Below are 23,232 nucleotides of genomic sequence, written 5' to 3'. Positions count from 1 at the left end.
GTTATCAACTCTAAACAGAGTTTAAAATGTGCAGATAATTCTAAGACTTCTTTTTAGCTAACAGTGTAATTTATTTCTCCTCTCCTATTTGTCTTTTATACTTTGTCAGTGGTTTCCTCACTTGACTGTGCATCAAAATCACTTATGGAGCTTAAATAAAAAGAAGACGTACAGATGGCCAAGGGGCACATGAAAACATGCTCAACATCACTAATCATTAGAGAAATGCAAATCAAAACTACAATGAGGTATCACCTCACACGGTCAGAGTGACCATCATCAAAAAATCTACAAACAGTAAGTGCTGGAGAGGGTGTGGAGAAAAGGGAACCCTTTTGCATTGTTGGTGGGAATGTAAATTAATACAGCCACTATGGAGAACAGTATGGAGGTTCCTTAAAAAACTAAAAATAGAGCTACCATATGGCCCAGCAATCCCACTACTGGGCATATACCCTGAGAACACCATAATTCAAAAGGACACATGTACTCCAGTGTTCATTGCAGCACTATTTACAGTACCCAGGACATGGGAACAACCTAAATGCCCAACGATAAGTGAATGGATAAAGAAGATGTTGTACATATATACAATGGAATATTAGTCATAAAAAGGAATGAAATTGGGTCATTTGTAGAGATGTGGATGGACCTAGAGTCTGTCATACAGAGTGAAGTAAGCCAGAAAGAGAAAACCAAATATCGTATATTAATTCATATATGTGGAATCTAGAAAAATGGTACAGGTGAACCTACTTGTAGGGTAGGAATAGAGACATAGACATAGAGAATGGACCTGTGGACACGGGGGGGAAGGGGAGGGTGGGACGAATTGGGAGATTAGGTTTGACATGAATACACTACCGTGAGTAAAACAGATGGTGGGAACCTGCTGTATAGCACAGGGAGCTCAGCTCCGTGCTCTGTGACAACCTAGATGGGTGGGATGGAGGGGGATGGGAGGGAGGTCCAAGAGGGAGGGGATATAGGTAGACATACAGCTGATTCACTTCACTGAACAGCAGAAACTAATACAACATTGTAAAGCAATTTTACTCCAAAAATAAAAAATAAAAGCTTCCCAGTCACCAGGTCCCACCCTCATCCCCCCCATCCCTGCTCCACCACCATACCCCCTCCTCCAATTTCAAGCTCCATAGAGGATCCCAGTGCACAGGAAGGAGGGAGAACAACTCATGGTACAAAGGGCTCTCTCTCCCTCAGAGATCCTGTGTGCTTTTCCTTGCCCCACAGGTGTGGGAGCAAGGCCAGGCTGGAGAACCACGGATACAGCAGTTAAATGGTGTTTTTAAGGTCAGACAACTTGTAAGTTCTGGAACCAAGTGGACTGGAACCTGGATTATGCTGTTCATGATCTAGTTAAAAAGGGCAACGAGGGCTTGGTCTTGACCCCTGGTGGAGTAGTAGCGGGTAAAAGAGGCCTGACTAATAAGGATATGTCTACTTCTATAAACAATCGATCAGAGTAGTACTCCTAGGTAGTATGCAGAAATTAGCACCTCTGACAGGCAGAGCCCTTCCTAAAATGTACCGTTCATGGGCTCCTTCCTCACTGAATGAAGGTGCCATTTTTCCTGTTCTGGCAATTCCTGCTGTGTGACCTTTGGAAAGCTGCTTGACTTCACTGTTTTCTTGGTTTCCTCATCTATACAATGAGAGTGTTGGGCTTGGGTCCTTTCTGCTCCTGTGCTAGATTATTATATCTCTTCAGTGAAGAGCCCTTGGGCATGATGTGATTGCAGAGCTGAAAAGAGCTCTCTGTTTTCTTAATGTCCATTGGACAAAACTTTTTATGTTGCAATATGATACAAGAAAAAGCATAAAATATGGTGATCCCTGGAGAAGATGTCTTATGACTCAGTCGCAGGCAAGTAAAAAATGAAAATGTTTGACAGCAAAGGGAGTAGGAAGTATGCAGAACCAGTAGGCAGGGAGGCTGCAAATCCATGAAGAGGAGTGGGGATGGAGCTGAAGAGTGCCCTCAGGGGCTGGAGTTGACAAGAGAGGGGCGGCAGCAGCAAAGGTAGCTGATTTATTCCACTTTTGCCTGAAGAATGTCAGTCCTTGATGGATTATTGGATGAACATTTTTAATCCCTTACTTCTGCCTCAGCCCTTCTGGAAGGGCTTAAGATTGTTTCCCCTACATTTTCCACTGCGAGCCCAGTAAACATAAAATAGACATTAGTGTCCTGAACGAATGAAACATTTATGTTGGTCCTTGCCCAGCCTGGCTACTAGAGCTGGGAGGAGAAACTCAGAAGCTAAGAGGGGAATTCAAAGAGAGACACAAACTCATGAGAATGACGTCAGGAGGGTTAAATCCCCTACAAAGAAGGGCCTTGCCAACCACGATCAGGGCCAAAAAAAAGGCCTATTGGGTCATGTTCAGAGCAAGAAGATGGGCTAGTCCTATAGCATGGGAAATAGCACAGTATTGACAAAGAGACAGCAGAGCCATTCAGCTCCTAAGTGCTTTCTCTCCTTCCACTATTGGAGATCCAGGAAAGTCTCTGAATACCCAGGCTGAGCTCAGGGCCTGGCACGTAGTAGGGGTACAGTAAAAGTTTGTTCCGTGAATGAAGAATGAATGGGAGGCGGATGACAAGGAGAATGCTTTTCTTGATCTGAACGGAGAGCCCAGGATGTTTGAGAAGGTCTTGAGAGTCTGTGCTGTCACTTCAATCCAAATCAGGAGCGGAAGGTCACTGTGGTAATCAGTTCCTTAGGAAGCTGACCGAGATGGAGATTGTGGGCAGGAAGTTTACTGAGTGCCCTTGGCAGCCATGCCTGTGGGTGACCGAAGGGAGTAGAAATGGCAGAGGGATGAATTGAACTGTGGTGCAGATGTAAGAAAGGTCTCAGGTCAGCCCTGTGGGAGGGTTCTTCAGGACTGGCTCACCTTGAGGCTAGGGGGCTGCGTCTTCATACTTCCTCATCAACTAGTCCCTGGACAGGCTATGCTTCTGGGGGAGATATGGTCTTGGGTCACCTGTCAACTATCATCCATCCCAACAGTTGAGGGAATGAGTGACTCAGTCTTGAAGAAGGTATGTGTGGGCACACCACAGCATCCACTGTGAAAATTAACCCAATCTCCTCATTTTATAGATAAAAACAGTCCAGAGATGAAATCATATATCTGGTTAACAGCAGAGCTAGGACACCTCTCAAAGGACTACCAGAAAATTCCCACAGACTTAGTGTACATGAAATTTGGTATGGGATTTGACAGAGCTATCAATATGGATGAGGAGAAATGGAGATTAAATCAATGGTTCCCAAACCTAGCTGCCATCAGAATGGTATAGAGGGCATTAGAATGCAGATTCCTGGACCCCGTTTTCAGAGATTCTGTTACTGGAGGGTCTGGGGCAAAGCCTAAGAATCTGTATTTTAACAAGTGCTTATACAATTTCTATGTGGCCTATCTCCCAGCCTGTGCTCGGGAACCAGTGGCTAAGATAATAGAACCCTGGGCAGATTCCAGTTTGTTGAACAATCTGTACTTAAAGAGTATTGCTAAATGATGGCCCTCTGGATGGACATCTCAGGTGGGTTCAAGGGGGTTCACTCCTGTTCTATTCAACAAATTTTATCAACAGCTTGATGACTTTAACACGCTATATATCCAATGAAGAGAATTTCAAAACTAGAATAGATTGCAAATACTTTGGATACTTGACTCAGTGCCCTTAATTATGACTTTGTAGATTGATATTTATTGACCTTGAAAGTTGTTCATGTATCTTAAACGAGAGGAAGCAGCAGAGAGGCAGTGGGATATGGTGGTTTAGAGCACAGACTCTGGAACCTGAGGGACTGTATGGATTCAAATCCCAGAACCATCACTCACTGTGTGGCCCTGAGCAAGTTTCTTATTCCCCTGGGTCTCAGTTTCCTCATCTGTGAAATGGGGACAATAATATATACTCATAGTACTTACTTCATAAGGTTATTGTGAGGATCTGTAAGTTAATATGTATGAAGAATTTATAACTATGCCCGGCACACAGAAAACACTGTATTACCATTTGCTGTGATTATGTGTCATTTTTTCAGCTATCTATTGCTGTTGTAACAAACTACTCCAAAACTTAGTGGTTTCAAATGACAATTTATGACTTTTTATGATCCTGTGGATTATTTTGTATCACTTGGTCCTGACTGGGACTCTGGGATAACTGGAAGGTCCAAAAGGACCTCATTTGCACAGTTGATCATTGATACCTGCTGCCAGGTGGGAGGGAGCTCCGTGTGTTCTCAGACACCGGCTTCAGTTCTCCAGGGGGCTATTATGCTTCCTCATATGATGGTTGGCCTCCAAAAAGAGTCTTCCAAGAGATGAAGGCAGAAGCCAAGATCTCCTTAGGCCCAGCCTTGGAAGTTACCCTGTGTTACTTCCACCACATACTATTGGAAGTAGTATTAAATACTATTTAATACTATTAAAACCAGTCACAGGGGCTTCCCTGGTGGCGCAGCGGTTGAGAGTCCCCCTGCCGATGCAGGGGACACGGATTCGTGCCCCGGTCCGGGAAGATCCCACATGCCGTGGAGCGGCTGGGCCTATGAGCCATGGCCGCTGGGCCTGCGTGTCCGGAGCCTGTGCTCCGCAACGGGAGAGGCCACAACAGTGAGAGGTCCGCGTACCGCAAAAAAACAAACAAACAAACAAAAAAAAACAGTCACAGGTCCAGCCCAGAAGCAGGGGAGAGGAAATAGATGCCATCTTTCAATGAGAAGAGTAGCAAAGAATTAGCAGCCATCTTTAATCTGCCACAGAAATTTAATCCCACTTTTGTAAAACTGTGTGTAAGTGTTATACATAGAAAATGATGTCTAGAAGAGTATATACCAAAATGTAAACAATAGTTATCTTTAAAGGGAAGGGTTACAATATAGTGGTTAGTCCCTTCATGTTTTGTGTTTTTGTTTCCCTGAATTTTCCATGATGATGTATATTACATTTCTTTTTTTAAAAGTAATTACCATTTTTTGAAAAAATGTATGATGATTTTAAAACTAATATGAGCCAGAATTATGATGGTTCTCCAACTGAAAGAAAAGCTAGCTCAAAATTACACAGTATTAAAAAAATCACAGTCGCTAGATAGAGAACAAAGGTCCCAATCCCTCTCCCCTCAGCAATCAGACCACACTGAGTGTTATGGGCCGGCTTCTGAACCCTAAGAAAGGAAAACAAAGAGAAACACAACATATCAAGGTGCCAAAGGGTTGACAAAGTGTCTGTAAACCATTTCTTGTGGAGAAGGACTTAAGGACACTTGGGTGGAAGAGAAGAGGCTCAGAGGGGACACGAGAGAGTGAACCGGGCCCTCATGCTGTGTGCAAGGAAGTCTGCCGTGGGGAAGAAGTGTTACTGCCCAGGGTCCTTGGCAGAAGGACCTTAATAGAAATTTGATCAGAGGCCAAACAAGAAATTCAGGCAAGGTTTTACTGGGGTCCCTTCTGCAGCAGGGGTGAGTGAGAACAAGTAACAGGTTCCCTTCCTAGCTTGCTCCCCAAGGTGGGACAAGCTGGTTCCTTACATGGGGGTGAGGGTAGGGGTGTGTCCAGGGGTCGGGCCGGAGGGACGGCTTAGGTTTTCCCACCCCTTTGTGGTGTTATGTGCAGGGGGCATGAGCAGTACCCTGCTTTTGCTCCCGACCCCCTGTTTTTGCTCCTGGCTCTCCAGAAGTGGCAGTTGGTCTTTTGGGTTTTTTTGTATCTTTTGGCCAGAATTTGCCCCAACTGTGCATGCACAGCAGTTATTTTTAGTCCCTTATAGTTTCTTTGTATTTTGTAGCTCAAGGAGACTTTTGTCCAGGTGCAAGCACTGCAGCACTGTAGCAAAGGGTCCCAGGTCCCAGGCCTGTCTCAGAGGCATTAGTTCTGGTCCTACAGAATTAGGAACATTTAATGGAATTGACACAGAGGTAGATTTGAGATTCTTCCTACAAAGAAGAACTCCCTAAACTGTAAAAGATAAAGCTGGAGTGAGGTTTCTAGGATAGTAACAAGTGGAGGCCAGATGCCCATGTCTCAGGGCAGGAATCCTACCTTGCGTAGGTGCCTGACCTAGACCTACCAGGCCCCTTCCAAATCCCAGGTTCTGTGCCTGTAGGCCTACAGGAAAGTGGAAATAAAACACACGACATTTAAACCTTACCCTGCCTAAAGGCAGTGGCCTGGATTAAATGAGTTCTTGAGATTCATTTTATGGGTCTATAAATGGATATTGCCCTTGACGTGAAAACACGATGAATCAACAAATATTATCAAGTGAACAGTAGATGCATGGCAACGTCCTGGGTACTCGGATGTGGTCTCTCAGCCCACAGGTCTAAAGTTTAATAAGAAAGACATATAATCACCATATAAACATAACACTCCTAAGAACAGCCATTACCTGCGGGGGTGGCAAGGGCCCCAAGAGTAAATGATTGGTTCGTAATAGCAAAGAAAGCTTGGGGGCAAGTGGGAATGGGAGCTTTAGGTTGTAACTGTGAGATGAGAGATGAGAGGGATGGAGCTGAGGCAAAGAAAGAGGGACCTTGCCCTGCATCTTTATGTTAATGTGAACGTCTTTGGTGGAGGAAAGAAGGCTGCATGCCAGCCTCCTGGAGTGGGTTTTCCTAAAAATAGATCACATTCTCTCTTTATTGACTCATAATAATTATAATCACCTCCATTTACTAAGGACATGCTGTATGGTAATTGCTTTACATATATTAACTCATCAAATCTGTTTGATGACCAGGTAAGGCGTGACTATTATCTTCAGGGTCTAGAGTCCCTGAAGAACTATGGTTGACCTCCTTCGGGGTGCCTGCCCAACTCACAAGAACCCTTGCCCCTTGCCCACAGAACTAGCTCCCGGCAGATGTTTGTTCAGCATGAACCCTGCACTCCTGGCCTCAGCTGAGTCAGAGCTCTCCCCCAGGCATCTGGAACTGTGTCCAAAGAGAAGCACGGGATTTCCCTGGGGTAGGACCTGTAAGATGGAAGCAAGGACACTGTGGGTGGCCATATTCAGCTATGCTGAGACAGAGAGGGCGAGAGACAGACAGATAGACAGAGAAACAGTTGCCTAGAGAGAAGCAGAGACAGGAAGAATGGTTCCTGGTGGGCAGCCACCCACCAGTTCTGGTCTTCCCTGGGACCTGGATGCCTTCCTGCCCTCTGGTGTTAAGAGACAGCCCTATATCTTTATGTTAAATTGACCTTTTTCACTTATCCTAGCTTGAGTGTCTATTACAGCTAATAAGTTCTTACTAATACAAGTGTTTTGTCCATCTGTTAAATAAGGAGCCAGGCTTCCAGGAATTCCCTGGCGGTCCAGTGGTTAGGGCTCCGTGCTTCCACTGTAGGGGGCATGGGTTCGATCTCTGGTCGGGGACCTAAGGTCCCACAAGCCACGAGGTGGTGTGGCCAAAAAAAAAAAAGGAGCCAGCCTTCCAGCTTACTTTTGTCTACCTCCAGAGTCAACCATGGGGACCTCCAGCTCCTTTGTGTTTGCTCCAGAGTGGCAATTTTAGCGTAACATTTCCTGAAAGGAGGCTTAGTGGGACAGCTGGCTCTTTGCTTCATCAGGGTGGCTCCTGTGCCAGCTAGGTGTCAGCAGTATGATAACCAGCTGCCCTGATGAGGGCAGGGGGCTCCCAGTAGGAGTCCAGCTCATTCATAAGGTTCACTAGTTCCCCAACATCACATTCTCCCCTGGAACATGCACCTTTCTGATATCGTTGTTGCATCCCAGGTGTCAATGGCCAAACAAAAAGTTGCTTTGGGAGCTTGGCTTTCTAAGATTATAGCAGCTGCTCTGACACCACAACCCCTGAGCCTGCTCTCTACGTGCTGCTGCATCCTCACTTGTCACGGCTGTCACCCTGGCCACCCCTTCTCGAAAGCCTCCTCTTGACCTCTGCCCACAGACTCCACAGATGGTTAGAATCAAGCTGACCCTTGTACCCGTGTCTACAAAAGCTCTGATGACATACATATCTGTGCTTTCATTTACTTGACTTCCTGCCTCCTGCTTCTAGCTGTGTGGGCAGGGTCTCTGTGTCCTATTTGTTTTTGTGTCTCTAGTGCCTATTGCAATGGATGGCACAGAGTTGGTATTGAGCAAATGTTTGAATAAGTGAATCATTAAACAAACACATTTCTTTCACTGTCTCTTTATTCTGACATACTGACTATGCTATGTTTTATTTCAGGAATAATGTTTCTTTTAGGACCATTCTGTCTTCCCCGTTTTTTCCTTGTCCACCTGAAGGACTGTAAAGCAAAGGCCTTCCTCCCACTTTCCTTCTCATAACTAGCACAAGGGTTTGCAAATAGCTGATGTGTCAATTCATGGTGTGTGTGTGTGTGTGTGTGTGTGTGTGTGTGTGTTGTATTTGTTTTACAGAGCTCAGAATAATAATCGTAGTGCTTATTCTCTCATGGGAATTTCTTAGATGGCGATGTCTTTTTTTAAATAATTAATTAATTAATTTTTGGCTGTGTTGGGTCTTTGTTGCTGCTCGTGGGCTTTCTCTAGTTGCGGCGAGCGGGGGCTATACTTTTGTTGTGGTGCGCGGGCTTCTCACTGCAGTGGGTTCTCTCATTGTGGAGCATGGGCTCTAGGCACATGGGCTTCAGTAGTTGCAGCACGCGGGCTCAGTAGTTGTGGCTCATGGGCTCTAGAGCGCAGGCTCAGTAGTTGTGGCACACAGGCTTAGTTGCTCTAAGGCATGTGGAATCTTCCTGGACCAGGGCTCGAACCCATGTCCCTTGCATTGGCAGGCGGATTCTTAACCACTGCGATAGCGATGTCTTTACTGTTCTGTCCTTTTCCCTCCTTTCTGTGTGGCCAGGCACCTCCTGACAGTGGACATAGTCCAACACAAGCCTTTAGAGTCAACATGAGTGAACTTTGGCCGAGGCAACCCAGGCAGGACTTTACTCAAATATCTAGATGTAGAAGCATCTGTTTAATTATCCTGCTGAAACTTAGGAAAATCTATGACATCACATTCCTGCACTTTCCAACTTGGCCTAAACGGAGCAAACAAGAACCCGAGTGGCCACTGGGTGATCACACTGTTCTCGCTAGTCAGGCAGCAGGTGCACACAGCGCAGTGTGTGAACTCCCCCTGAACGACGTACACCCTGCCTTTGCCCCCAGCTGCTGCAACCCTGGCAGGCTGTGTTGCCTTTCCACTACAAGCAGAGAGAGTGGCTTAACAAGATGGGATTGGAGCAGATAGTCAATGAGACTAGAGAGGAGAGAGGTGAGAAGAGGCTTGCCAGCCAGGAGAGGTCTTGATGAGTGAGAAGTGGCTGTTCATGTGTTCTATTGGCCGCCACTGCCTCACGGTGTTCAGGGTACCGCTCCCCAGGGGGCAACCCCAGGTGCTACTTTGGTGCTGCTGCCTTTGTTCTCTGAGTCTCTGGGCTCTCTGGGCTGCATCAACTCCCTCCACTATCCTGGATCGCATCGTCTTTTCTTAGGTAAGCCAGGACAGCCCCTGGAGACAAATTAATACTCTGAAAGGGAACTCACAAGGCATAGGAACTGACATTTAAGTGCCTACTTTATGCCAGGCAGGGCGCTGGGTTTTTCTTTCTTTCTTTCTTTCTTTCTTCCTTCCTTCCTTCCTTCCTTTCTTTCTTTCTTTCTTTCTCTTCTTCTTCATCTTCTTTTTTATTGAAGAACATAGCTGTGAATTTTTATAGATGTGAAATTTATAATGAGACCTGCACAATTAATTTCCTTCTACTATGTCTGGCCTGCTAGAAATTGTTAAGATCACAATGTTCCACTGTTTCAGCCAGATGCTTGTGAAATTATGTGGCTTTTTCATAGATAACATACATGAAAGGGGAACTTCTGGTATTTTTGGTCTTCTACGTAGCTCCGACTTTATGGCCAAGAACCTGAGTCTCACTCTATTTCCAGAGCTGCCAAGTAAACTGAAGACTTGAGATTGAAGATTTGGGGGTAATATAACTCTAATGGCCCACCCAAATCTGTTCTTTCTTTTTTCCTTGTCACATCTCCCAGCCTTCCTTGAAGTTAGATATGGCCAACAGGCTAAATAAATTTCCTCCAAAGGAATGTGAGTGGGTCCACTTCCAGGCCTACACTTAACACCTGGGTGTGTCTCCTCCCCAGTCTCTTCCCCCTTCCCACACACTGGGACCCTGGCAAGGCACTGACTGAACCTTGATTACGCAGATAACATCAAGGCCTAGGGGTTGGAGAAGTGGCTTAACAATATGGGATTGGAACCCTGAGCGAAGGAAGTTGGATAGAAGTTGGATCCCTGAGCGATCAGGCAGAACAGAGCCACCCTGGACTGTTACCTGAGAAAGAAAGAAACTTCTGTCTTCTTAAAGGTGTGGGATTATTGATGGGTCTCTTTGTTACCCATCTGTCACCTTACCCGAACTAATATAGAAATTGTTTCCAAAAGTATGGTATTGCCGTTACAAAAACTCAAAATGTGTGTCATTGTTTTTTACTGGAGAGATAAGAAATTGATGTTTTTTACTGGAAAGCCAGTGTCTTGTTATGCTGAGGCAAAAACATTTGACAAGATCATCATCTGTGATAATTTGAAGGACAGACCACTTGCCTACTAAGCCCCTAATTCTAAAGGAAGTAATTGCATGAAACTCCATTGTCAGTGTGTACTAGCTGCTCCTTCCTGCTTTTTAGTAAGATATTACAACAAGTGCAGGCAAGAAGTGACCAGATTGCGGAGTATGTCCAGAATCGTGGATCTTTACAGAGTCAGACAAGTCAATTTCTTCTTTACCCCAAACAAGAAGAGCTAAAATTGTGGTTGTTCAAAGCATTTTTCAAAGGGTCATTAAAACTTCTCAGCCAAACCAGGAGCCAGGCCTGTGCCAAAGATGAGACTAAGGGACTAAGGATCTGGGACTTCCCTAGTGGCACAGTGGTTAAGAAGCCACCTGCCAATGCAGGGGACATGGGTTCGAGCCCTGGCCTGGGAAGATCCCACATGCCGCGGAGCAACTAAGCCCATGCGCCACAACTACTGAGCCTGCACTCTGGAGTCCCCAAGCCACAACTACTGAGCCCGCGTGCCACAGCTACTGAAGCCCGCACGTCTAGAGCCTGTGCTCCGCAGCAAGAGAAGCCACTGCAATGAGAAACCCTCACACCGCAACGAAGAGTAGCCCCTGCTCGCCGCACCTAGAGAAAGCCCGCACACAGCAACAGAAACCCAACACAGCCAAAAATAATAAATTAATTAATTTTTTTTAAAAAAGGGACTAAGTGTCATTTCAGATGGACTCAAGGTAGCCATCATTCAAATGAGAGAGAAAATCACTGGTTGATCAAGAAAGCAAAGAAGTAAAGCAACTTAAAGACCTATGTTCGGAGAAGAACTTGGGAGTGGTGACTGGCTCATGGAACTGACTGAAGCCTTCTCAAGTTTCAAGGCAATTACATTCTCAAACTACAAGCCTTTAAAAAAAAAAAAAAAAGTCTCCAGGTGTTTAAAGCAGAAAGCAACCCTTGGACCCCAACATTTGCACCAGTAGGAAGCCGGCTGTGAAATCTGCATAGCTCCAAAGAGGGCTTAATCCAAAGCTCACTTCAGATGCTGTGAGAGAGGAAACAGATAAAGAAGGAGCTCCCAGAAGGCAAAGCCATCCACCATGAAGGACAATGGCCATATCTCTTCCATCCGCTGTTACTGCCAGCTTGGCTCGAACATGTTGTTGCATATTGCTCTTGCTCATTCATTTGCATTGCCCAATAGTCTTTCATTGTTAGAATACGCCATAATTTATTTATCCATTCTATCATGTATAGCTATTTAGGTTGTTTCTGCTTTTTTTCCTATTATGTTCTGAACATTCTTTTACATGTTTCCTGGTGCACTATGGACAGATTTCTCTAGGGTACGTTCTTAGGAGTGCAGTTGATGAGTCATAAGGTACTCAGTAATGCCAAACTCTCTCAGAGTAGTTGTAGCAATTATACTCCCTCCTGCAGTGTATTTGTGTTCCCCTTGTTTCATAACCTTGTCTATGTTATTTTCAGATATTTTAATTTTGCCAATCTGGTGGATATGTAATGGTGTCTTGTTGGGGCTTCATTCACATTTCCCAATGACTAATGAGGCTAACTACCTTTTCATATTGTTTATTGGCCATTGGGACTTGCCCTTTGGTGCCTATTCAAAATTTTTGGATAGAGCTCTTGGGTTGTGTATCTCTTTCATATTAAGTTTTAGGAATTCTTTTATGTAACAGTCACTTACCTGATGTTGCAAATATTTTCTCCCACTTTATGGCTTATCTTTTCACTGTCTATCTGGTCTTTTGATGAACAGAAGTACTTAATTTTAATGTGGTTGAGCTTAATTTTTTCATTCCTCTTTATGTATCCCTCTCTATCTGTGGTTCACGTTCAGAATCTCTGGGAGATGATTTACCTAGTTAGCCAAGCACAATATAAAGCAATGTGGTTGGATGATACTCTCATGTAAGACCATCTCCTAGGTCCGGGGCAGCTTAAGGATGTCTGCTTTAGGATCACTGACAATCTCTGGCCCATCTGCTGTCCCTAAGATAGGGGAGTACCATTTAAAGCAATAAATGATGGGGGCAGGAGGAAATTAGACACAGGATAAGATATTCAAATCAAGAAATACTGGGCTTCCCTGGTGGCTCAGTGGTTGAGAGTCCGCCTGCCAATGCAGGGGACACGGGTTCATGCCCCGGTCCAGGAAGATTCCACATGCCGCGGAGCGGCTGGGCTCGTGAGCCATGACCACTGAGGCTGCGCTTCCGGAGCCTGTGCTCCGCAACGGGAGAGGCCACAACAGTGAGAGGCCCGCGTACAGCAAAAAAAAAAAAGAAAAGAAAAAGAAATACTAACTGACAATACAGCTCTTAATAATCTACATCCAGAAATGAAGAAAATAAACAACAGAAAACTTCTTAGAAATTATATCATTCCATGGGACTTTGCATCTCAAATATTTGGCGATTGAATACTTAATAACAATAATCCACCCTAAAATGTGACTTGTAGATCGCTTATTGATTAAGTTATGTGATTCCAGTGTTATCCCCAGGAAGTAATAAGCTTAAAACTTCATGAAAGTATGTTGAAATGATAACCACGATTGCCATCTAAAGGTTGAAGTCCAAAGTCTAGAAAAAGGAGGGTCAGTGAGTTTAGATTTGCCTGTGTTCATCCAGGAATTTCCAAGAGAGAGCTGGACTGGATAGACATGAACCTTCCTGTCACTTCAGGATGCTTTGTTTCAGTTTTAGAAAACAACCCACTCCTCCCAAAAGTTCAGATGAGGAGGGGAGCTGACGGAGCTTTGTGTGGAGAAAATTGCTCTGCAGGCAAGATCCAGAGAGCCAGCAGGGAACCATGTTAGAATCATGGGCTCATCCAACCCACAAGCATTTATTGAATGCCTGCCATGTGACAGATATACAGTGGATACAAAGTTGAAGATAGAGTCCCTGTATCCGTTAGGATTCTTCCTACTACAAGTTACTTCAATTTAATAAATAATTTTTTTGGCTCATGTAAATGGAAGTTGAGAGGTAGGGCAGGCTTCAGGGATGAATTAACTGGGTGGCTCCTAGCTCATCTCCCCTCTGTGCATGGGCATCCTCTTCGGGTTGGCTTCCCACATTGTGATAAATGGCTCTTCTAGATACCAGGATTTACAAAAGAGAGGAAAGCTTTTATGAAGTTTCACTGTTAAAAGCATAGACCCTGCTTTCCCAGAATTACCTAGCAAAGTTCACCTCATTTTCCACTGGTCAGACTAGGTCACATATTCCTTTCAAAACCAATCCCCATGTGGAAAGAAATGTCAGGCATTGACTGATTCAGAAACCCAGGCCTAAACTAATTGCCTTGACAGGCAGGATGGGATTACATCTAGGCAATAAAAACCTACCTCTTTAGCTGGAGGGTAGGGGTTATCTTTCCCCAAATCTAATAGACCAGAGAGTAAATACTTGAGTAAAAATCAGGGTACTGGCAGGGAATGGCAGAAAGGATGCTGTGCCATCTCCCTATTATAGCCTCAGTCTGCAAGAAGCTTAGAGTTGGGGAAGACAGGTTTATAATCTACTTATAATGAAAAACGACATGAGAGACACAAAGTGCTTTGGGAGACTAGAGAAGACCGTTTATAACGCCTGAGGGATCAAGGAGCTGGGTCCACACAGATACATTTTTTTAAGGATGCTGAAGTAGAAATGCATTCTGGGCTAAGAGTGTTGGATCCAGAGCACAGGAAGGGAAGTGTGGTTTAGAGGAAGGAGGCAGGAAATTAGTTAGATTTATAGTAACATTGAGATATCCAAGTGAGAATATCCAGAGAAAATTTGGGAACAGACAGAGATGGAGAGGTTGTGTTGGAAGCCATCAGCGTAAAGGAAATGATGATGATAAGAGTTACCTTTTATTAAATATATATATTACATGTAAATTTTATTATATATTATTTTATATTAAATATATATGCCATACCTGTTCTAAACACTTCGTTGGTATTATTTCTTTTGATTCTCACAATCCAGTACAGGTATTCTTGTCTCAGTTTTACTAAGAAGGAAACTGACACTCAAAAGAGTAATCTACCAAGGCCATCCACGTGATTAATGGGTGAATAGGGTTCAAACGCAGATACTTCAGGGGTCTGGGTGCTGGAGCTATGAATGTGGATAAGGTTATTCAGGAATGTGTTTCCAATCTTGTCTCCAAATGCAATTTATGTGGATACCTTGACTTTTTTTTTTTGCGGTACGTGGGCCTCTCACTGTTGTGACCTCTCCCGTTGCGGAGTACAGGCTCCGGATGCACAGGCTCAGCGGCCGTGGCTCATGGGCCCAGCCGCTCCGTGGCATGTGGGATCCTCCCGGACCGGGGCACGAACCCGCGTCCCCTGCATCGACAGGCGGACTCTCAACCACTGCGCCACCAGGGAAGCCCTACCTTGACTTTTTAGTAATACATTTGTTCAAAATTATTTTGTTGTCATAGCTCTTTTTTCCCCCCAAATCACTGGGATCTTTTTGGCTACAAGTATCTAAAAACAGTGACTCAGCAAGCCAAAGAAAAAAGAAAAAGTATTATCTCATATAACAAGAAGTCTCAAGGTAGGGCAGCTCCAGGATTGATTACTTCAGCAACTCCATGTCATCAAGAACCTTGGTTATTTCCATTCATTCTGTATCTTCAGCATGTCAGTTGGGTTCTTAAGCTAATTCATCTGATGGACAAAACGTAGCTAGCTGTCAGAGTTTAAGTAACTCATCTAAACCTGCCAACTTCCAAGGGAAAATGTTAGACCATCTCTTCTGGTGTGTCCATTTTTCGTTTTGAAGGAACCTTTCCCCAAAGCCACCTGGTAGACTTGCCCTCACATCTCGTTGCCCAGAGTTGTATCACACACCCATTCCTAACCAATCACTAGTGAAATCACTAGCAAAGAGAACGGGATTACCTAATTGGCTTAGTGAAGTACATGACCACATGCATGACAGTGGATTGACATACATACAGACAGACATAAATAAAATATCAGGGTTCCCTTGGAAAGGGGAAAGCAGTGGGTTGGGGATGGATGGATGGGGTAGTTGTAGGAAGATGAAGATGGCAATAAGGACATTGAATAGGCAATCAACATGTCTGTTACATTTTCATCTACATCATGCTATCATGCTATCATTCGCAATAGCAATGATATCCTCCCAAGAGGGTAAAATATTGGTTGGGGTAGGACTTTATTCCTTTTCTTTGTAAAGCACAAATATACATATAGTACATGAACACATGAATATACAGTATAGCTATGCTATTAATATTTCACGGGGATGTAGATTAGGGGAAAGATGTCTAAAAAGGCTCCCGTGGGGCAGGAGGGGGATGGTAATAGTGAAAAAAAAAAAAAAGAAGTGGAGAAACACTGAGCTACATCACTGTGTCTTTATCCAGATTTGGAGGCTCCTTGAGAAAAAGTTGTGCTGAAATACCTCCGTGTAGCAGAAGGCAGCATTTTAAGGAAGTATGCAAACAAGAATTGCTGTGAGGCATCTAATGGTAGACGATGATTATTATAACACAGTGATACTCTGTGACCTTTCAGTGTCTTCTATCTCCCTCTGGTCCAGATCTGTAAATATAATAGCAGCCACTGTTCACTGAATCTTCTATTTATGTCACTCTGCTGAGTACTCGACAGGCATTAACTTGTTAAATCTTCACAACGATTAGCAAAATGAATGCTACTGTTATCCCCATTTGACAGGTGAGGAAATTGAGACACGGGAAGATTAAATAATTTTCATAAGAAAGTGGTTGAATGGGGATTAGAAAAAAAAACTATTCAGTATTGAAAATGTCAAAATGGAAACTTTACACAGTAGCGCAGGATTGTGAAAATGGTTGTGTAAGCTGAAAGCACACAAAGCAATCTTAATAAACAATGAAAAAATTACAGTTCATGTGTGACCTTCAAACATTTTTGTCAGAACATTAAAATTTCCCTTACTGTCCGTTGTAAATACATAGGGAGATGAAAAAAAGAGTAAAGCTAATATTTATTTAGTACACTGTAATTTAAAACATTAGACACTTTGAAAAGGAAGGTGTTTATTTCTTTGTAAGAAATGTATCAAGAGTAGTTTGAACAGTGCTTGCCTTCACGTCACACAACGACTAAGCATATTTTCTATGCCTTGGTGAATTGTCATGCTCTTTCTAAGTGTAGATCACCTTCCAACACTTTGTCCTTTGAGCTTTCCGTGTTGTGAAGCACCTCCAAGAGTACCTTCAATGTGAAGGTTTTTCCAGGTGTCACTTTCTCTGGAATATCATCTTTTCGTCACAACCACTGTTTTCCCTGAGTTTGCCTTCACTGACTCCTCTGGCTGTGTCCATAGCCTTGAATGGCGTCAATGTCGACCTCCCCACAGTCGGCTATTTATCTACAAGTTCACCTGTAGATAAGCTCTAATTTCATTTTCAGCGTCATCACTGTTCATTTCTTTGGTGCATTTTCATTTCTGTTGGCCAAATCTCTCTTTTTGATTATCCATTTTTGTAAAATGTCACAGGTTTATCACTAGGAGACAAAGAGGCAACTCAGCACATGCTTTGTGTCTGTGTGTAAACTTAACAACAGATGGACCAATAACCAAAGACAGACTTTGAAAGAAGTGTTGTGACAGATGGCTGATGATAATGGGCACCTGCTTTTTATGCAGTAGTTTGTGCACTAAAGTGTGTACTTTATGCAATTATTCACAGTTAATATCGTGTGGTCAGTGAAATTTGAGCTGTGTTGCGGGGAGACTGGTGCTATTTAACTAAACCATGGTAACTGCAATCCATGCATATCAGAACCATGCAAAGTGAGGACTGCCTGTATATACAACGTACGCAGATTGGTCTAATAAACCCCATATATCCATCACCCAGTTTCAGCCATTGTTAACTCATGGCCAGTCTCATTCCACAACATCCCCACTGACTCTCCCCTTCCTGCACTATTTTGAAGCAAATCCCAGACATCTCATTGTTTCATACATAAATAGCTATTTGTAATTTTAAACGGGGATTTGAACTCAGTTCTGTCAAATTCCAGAGTCTGAGCTCTTAACAATTACACTCTACAGCTTCCTGAGGAGGGTAATAAACCCCCAAAAATGGAATGCCATGTTACAGTATTTGCTCTTTTCATGCTGACAATGACCCTGTGAAGTATTATTGTCTTGACTCTTTCTGTTGAGGAAACTGAGGCACAGAGGAGCAGAGTAACCTGTCCAAGATCACATAGTGAATGAGCAGTTGAGTCAGGCTTTAACTTCAGATCTGCTGACGCCACGTCCCATTCTCTTTCCTATGCATCACAACTGCCCTGCGGGTGGTTCTTAAACTCCCGTCACTGAATTTCTCCTGTACCCAAACTCTTGTGCCAATTGGCCTCCCAGCTATGGCCAAAGAACTACGGAAACCACATATTACTTCCTTCTCTCTGCACCTCCAGTCTTACTGGAATATGATTTCAATGGCAAAACCAAAAAACAAACAAGGACTCAGCGCAAATCCTTGTGCAGGTGTGGTCGTCCTCACCCCCCTGATCCTGGTTCCCACTGGCACTGAATCCACTGCCAGGACCACACTTGCTACGGGCTCAGGAGCCTGGTTTGTCAACCATCCTCCTCCGCAGATGTCTTCTGGGCCACTGACTCCAAGAAAAGCCTCATGGAGCAGGTTACTGGACTGAAACCAGCTATGCCTACACACCCAGGCCCATCAGAGCCCGAGTTAAATCACTCTCTGCTTCCTGCTTCAACACCTCAGCTCTGGACTGCACCATTCCCCCTGCTGAGCCTCTGTCAAGGGAAGGAACATTGCCTGGAGGTCTCTGATAACGTGGAAACAGCGAAGAGAAAAAGCAGGAGGGAAGAGAGGAGGGGAAAGAGAACAGCAGCCCTGCACGTCAGTTGAATGGCACATCTCTGAACCCTGCCACTAATTCTAATGGGACTTGCTGTGACCCAGCTCCTAACTCCTCAGGCACTCGAGAGAATAGGCCTTATGGCCTCACAGTGCTAGCTTTCCTTTCTTTTCTACTACAGCTTTCTGATCTCCCTGTGAACCTTCCTTCTGTTCCAGATCAAAAGCATTTTCTCTCCTGCTCCTGGAGAGAGTCAAGCAGGGGAGGGTCCTTTCAGCTTCCTTTGGCTGCCATTCCCCAACAGTCTCAGAAGTGACTTTAGGTGCGGCTGGGACAAGGGTATTTAAGGAAGGAAGTAGGAGGCTCCAAGAACAGAGGGACTGGGAACTGCCCAAAGAAGGAGGAAATGGATGGCTCAGTTTAATGTCTATTTCAGTACAAGGCCCTGTCCCCTTACCTACGGCATCCCATCCATTGAAATGGACGGTTCCTATTTTGTGGGCCCAACTTCCGCTTCCTTCCCACCCACAACCCCCAAATCCTTATTTTTGGTAACAGCATTTACAAATACCCTTTCCTCTGGGGAATTTTCTCTCTCCACTTTACCAGAAGATTCTGGTGGGACTGTCCATCACAAAACCCTTCTTCCCTCCCTGGGGTAAGCTTGCAACTCAGATCTGGCCAATCAGAGACTTCCTTGGACTTGTATATGCTGATCGGAGAAAGAGAAGTCCTTCCCCGCTCTGGGTTGCTAAGCAGAAATGACATAAACTATTTACAAGCACTGCCACCACTTGTATGGAGGAAGCTCATTTGTAGGAGAAGATGAGGGCAATACAGAAAGAAGCAGAATTGAGTGTGTGTGTGAAAAAAGAGAGACATTGAGAGATATATCTCTATCTCTCCATGTCTAGCTCTCCATCCATCCTTCTATCTGTTTATGAGAGAGAGAGATCTGAAAGTCTTAGAGTCTCTGGATTAAATCATAATGTGAACTATTAATACCTCTGTGTATCAATACTTTTCTTTGTTTGGGGTTTTGTTTGTTTGTTTGTTGTTTGTTTTGGGTGAAAGGTTGAGTTGGGTTTTCAGTACTTAGGATAGAGACAATTCTAACAGAAGGCTGATCCCCCAACTCCACTGCTGGCATTCTGTCAAGCTGTCCCCTGAAGACAGGTGAAACCTGATCCTACCCCCAAAGAAATGAAGTCTGCAAGGGAATTAGACCTTCATAAACCACTATAAAGCAAGACAGAACACAATGTTACAAAAGAGACACAAATGAAATTCAGTGGGATCCACAGGAAAGGGAGCGTGTGAGACCATGGTTGTGCCTGAGGTCAGCCCAGACCCAGCTTAGAGGGATTCCTGAATGTGTGAATGCGCAGTCTTCCAAAGTCTCTTTGGGCTTTCATGGTCACTGCCATTTACTAATGTACAACCAGCACTTATCACAGCCCTGAACAGAAACCTCTGGCTGCGAGCTTCGGCCACTGTTTGCAGAGCTCAGTGTTGTTTGTGCCCCTGCCTCTCATATTTACAGTTGCTCTGAAACCTTTGCTCGGAACAGCCCCACCCCCTCCCATTCATTACCGCTGCTCTGCTCCCTGATCCGTCAGACTCCATTGCTTCCTGCTACAAGCACAGCAAGCCTGCAGCTGAGTAGGGGGTGGAAGAAGGTAAGTGTGGACCTTCATTTCCCAGGCATCTATCAAGGGGAACGAGTTTGCACATGCCACTTACAAGCTATTTGCAAGATGTGCTGTATATTCAGTTGTTTATTCCTCAAGTGTAAGACAGTGGTTTTCAACCTTTTCTTTTCCTCCTTGAGCCCACTTTAAGCTGGGCAAAATAGCCCACAGCCAATCAACCCCATCCTTTCTCACGTCCCAATGGAAAAATAACTCAGGGATACTATTGAGGGGCCATTGTAAAGTATATTTGGGGGGGATTAAGTGTCAATGTGCTTTAGCAACTAGGGCATACATGATTCATATTCAAATTGCAATGCATAATTGTCTTTAGGTATAATTACTGGAAAATTAAAGGCCAAAAAATACAGTTGAAGCAAATATGCAACACTAGTTGCTTTAAGGCTAACCAAATCGCAACTAACTTGATAATGATGAAGCTAAGTTAACAGTAAATTATAATTAAAGCAAGAATGACAGCAATTGAAGACCTTGACCCAAATATGGCAATACTGACTGTAGAGTAATGACAAAGCACTGGTCTAGAGACAGTCAGGTGTGGGCGAGGCTCCATCAGAGCTTTCCCTGGAAGCCAGAATTCTTGGTGGGATACTAAATTAGAAATTAGAAATCCTCAATAAGAACTAGTATCTCATTGATTTTGGTTTATGAATTCCAAATTAGATTATCTTTTAATAATTCACTTATCAAGCTACTAGAGAGTAGCTCCTAGATGTACGTAAAAACTGGAGTGTATGGACTTGTAAGTAGTTTGTCCGTAAGGACTAAAGGGAAGAGTCGCTTTCTTGGGTCTGTTTGAGGCCCGTCAGGTTGGCCTTGGGTAGTTTTGAGAATCGGTGGTTGGAAGGCTCTGGAACACAGCTGAATTTCTATTCACAGGTTCTTAGACGAAACCAGGAGCAAAATATGAAACTTGAGAGTCAGGGACATTTATTCCAACTCTCTTGCCTTCTACAATAAGAGTTTGCTGGGACCTCAGGAGGAAGGGGAGTGTTTTAACCTGACACTCCCAGTTAGGTTAGCACGGAGGTTAATGTGCCTTGGGAGTTTTTCATATTTGCTGATTATAACACAAACCTCCTCAAAGCAATGAAGATGGATGCTGGTGACTTACAGAAGAGTTACAATGTTTTATTTGTGGCTAAAAAATTAAGTGAAGGAAAGACGAGGTAGCAGTCTGTCAGAAAACCTAGCGTACCAGTTTCCAAAGGGTACAATGTCGTGGTATTTCTGCCTTAGAAAATAACACTTTACAATTGCATAACACTTTTAACCTTTGAAAACATATTTACATATGTTACTTTGATCTCCAGCCAGGAGGTGCAATTTAAATCTCAGGTGACTGGAGGCAGTTTGCAGTTCTCTGACCTCCTTTTTCTTTCCTCTTCCCTCAACACTCCACTTCCTTCTCCTTGGGTTCACATCCCTGCTAATATATCCTTTCTCTCTTGTTCTTTCTGTTCCATTTCTCAGCGGTTGCTTTAGTGGCTGGCCCAGGCCTTGCTTATTCTTGAAATGAACCTACAGGAATGTCTAGGGTCACTCAGCGTTAAAGAGGTGGCTGATCCTGGAATCAAAGTCTAATTCAATCTAGATCTTTTGGTACCTCTTCAAAAAATCAAAATATTTGACTTTTTGGTGTGTTGAAAAACAAATTCACTGAGTAAGTTTAAGGACCCAATTGGTTTTATCCAGCGATTCAGGAATGGGGCAGCATCACATCCAGGGTTTAGAAAGGAGCTCTGAGAATCATACAAAATGGAACGTTTTTATAGACAGAGGGGGGCAGGCAAAAGAAAGAGTGATTACCACATCCTTCTTTGGGGGGTGGGAGGGGTCTATTGAGGGAATTACCACACTACTGCTGACCAGGAAATTCCAGATTGACTGGTTTAAAATTACGTTCCTGGGAGAGGCTGAAATTGCAATTAGGTAGGTACTAAGTTTTATTTTGGTGACGTGGGTTCAGCACAAGTGACTCCATTTGGGCCCTGTTGTTTTGTTTTTAGCAAGTGAATCAGGTAGAATGCTTCACTCCTGGAGAGTGACCCTAGTGAGTGGGTTTATGAACTGTGAGTGGCTCATGCATAGCATAGGCTGTCTCCTGCCTCTACCTCACTGAGGCGGCCAGCACCAGCTTCCATGTATCTTTGTTAGGAAACCTACAGTTCAGTAATTTGGGGATTGTTATGGGTTGAGCTGTGTCCCTCCATGCCCCATCCCCCAGTACCTGTGATGAAGCCATAACCCTCAGTACCTCAAAATGTGAACTTATTTGGAGATAGGGTCTTTAAAGAGGTAATCAAGTTAAAATGAGGTCAATAGGGTGGGCCCAGATCCAGTATGACTGGAGCCATTATCCAAAGGGAAATTTGGACACAGAGACAGATTCAAATAGAGGGAAGACAATGTGAAGAGACACAGGGAAAAGCCAAGGCAACGAGAGAGGCTTGGAACAGATGTTTTCCTCACAGCCCTTAGAAGGAGCCAACCCTGCCAATACTTTGATCTCAGACTTCCAGCCTCCAAAACACCTAGCAAACGAATACAGGGAGCAACAGAGCCCAGGGGACTAATTTTACTACCTCCTCACAGAATTATTTTAAGAATTAAATGAGCTAACCTAAGGAGGTAAAAAGCCTGTACTCAGAAAACTATAAGAAACTGATGAAAGAAATTGGAGGCAACACAAACAGATGCAAAAATATACTGTGTTCATGGACTGGAAGAATTAATATTGTTAAAATGACCATACTACTCAAGTCAATCTACAGATTCAATGCAATCCCTATCAAAATACCAATGGCATTTTTCACAGAACTAGAACAAATAATTTAAAAAATTGCATGGAAACACAAAAAACCCTGAGTAGCCAAAACAATCTTGAGAAAGAACAGAGCTGGAGGTAACAAGCTCCCTGACCTCAGACTATCCTACAAAGCTACAGTAATCAAAACTGTATGGTACTGGCACAAAAACAGACACATAGATAAATGAAACAGAATAGAGAGCTCAGAAATAAACCCACAT

At 43.9% G+C, this 23,232-nt stretch overlaps 1 protein-coding gene across 3 annotated transcripts in view; it reads left to right on the top strand.

Moving 5' to 3' along the window:
• Nucleotides 1-9,228: 9,228 nt before the first annotated feature.
• LPGAT1 (lysophosphatidylglycerol acyltransferase 1) overlaps nucleotides 9,229-23,232 on the top strand; it is a 116,711-nt gene continuing 102,707 nt past the window's right edge. Inside the window, exon 1 of one of the 3 annotated variants that reach the window (XM_082832659.1) lies at nucleotides 9,229-9,521. The gene's annotated coding sequence lies outside the window, so the exon portion shown is untranslated. Of the gene's footprint in view, nucleotides 9,522-20,123; nucleotides 20,170-23,232 lie in introns of those variants that run through there. The other 2 variants (XM_082832656.1, XM_082832657.1) reach the window with 2 other exon arrangements.

This window comes from Leucopleurus acutus, assembly GCF_964270905.1.
Source record: "Leucopleurus acutus genome assembly, chromosome: 2".
Classification (NCBI taxonomy): domain Eukaryota; kingdom Metazoa; phylum Chordata; class Mammalia; order Artiodactyla; family Delphinidae; genus Leucopleurus; species Leucopleurus acutus.
This window is presented reverse-complemented; position numbering and strand designations above follow the sequence as displayed.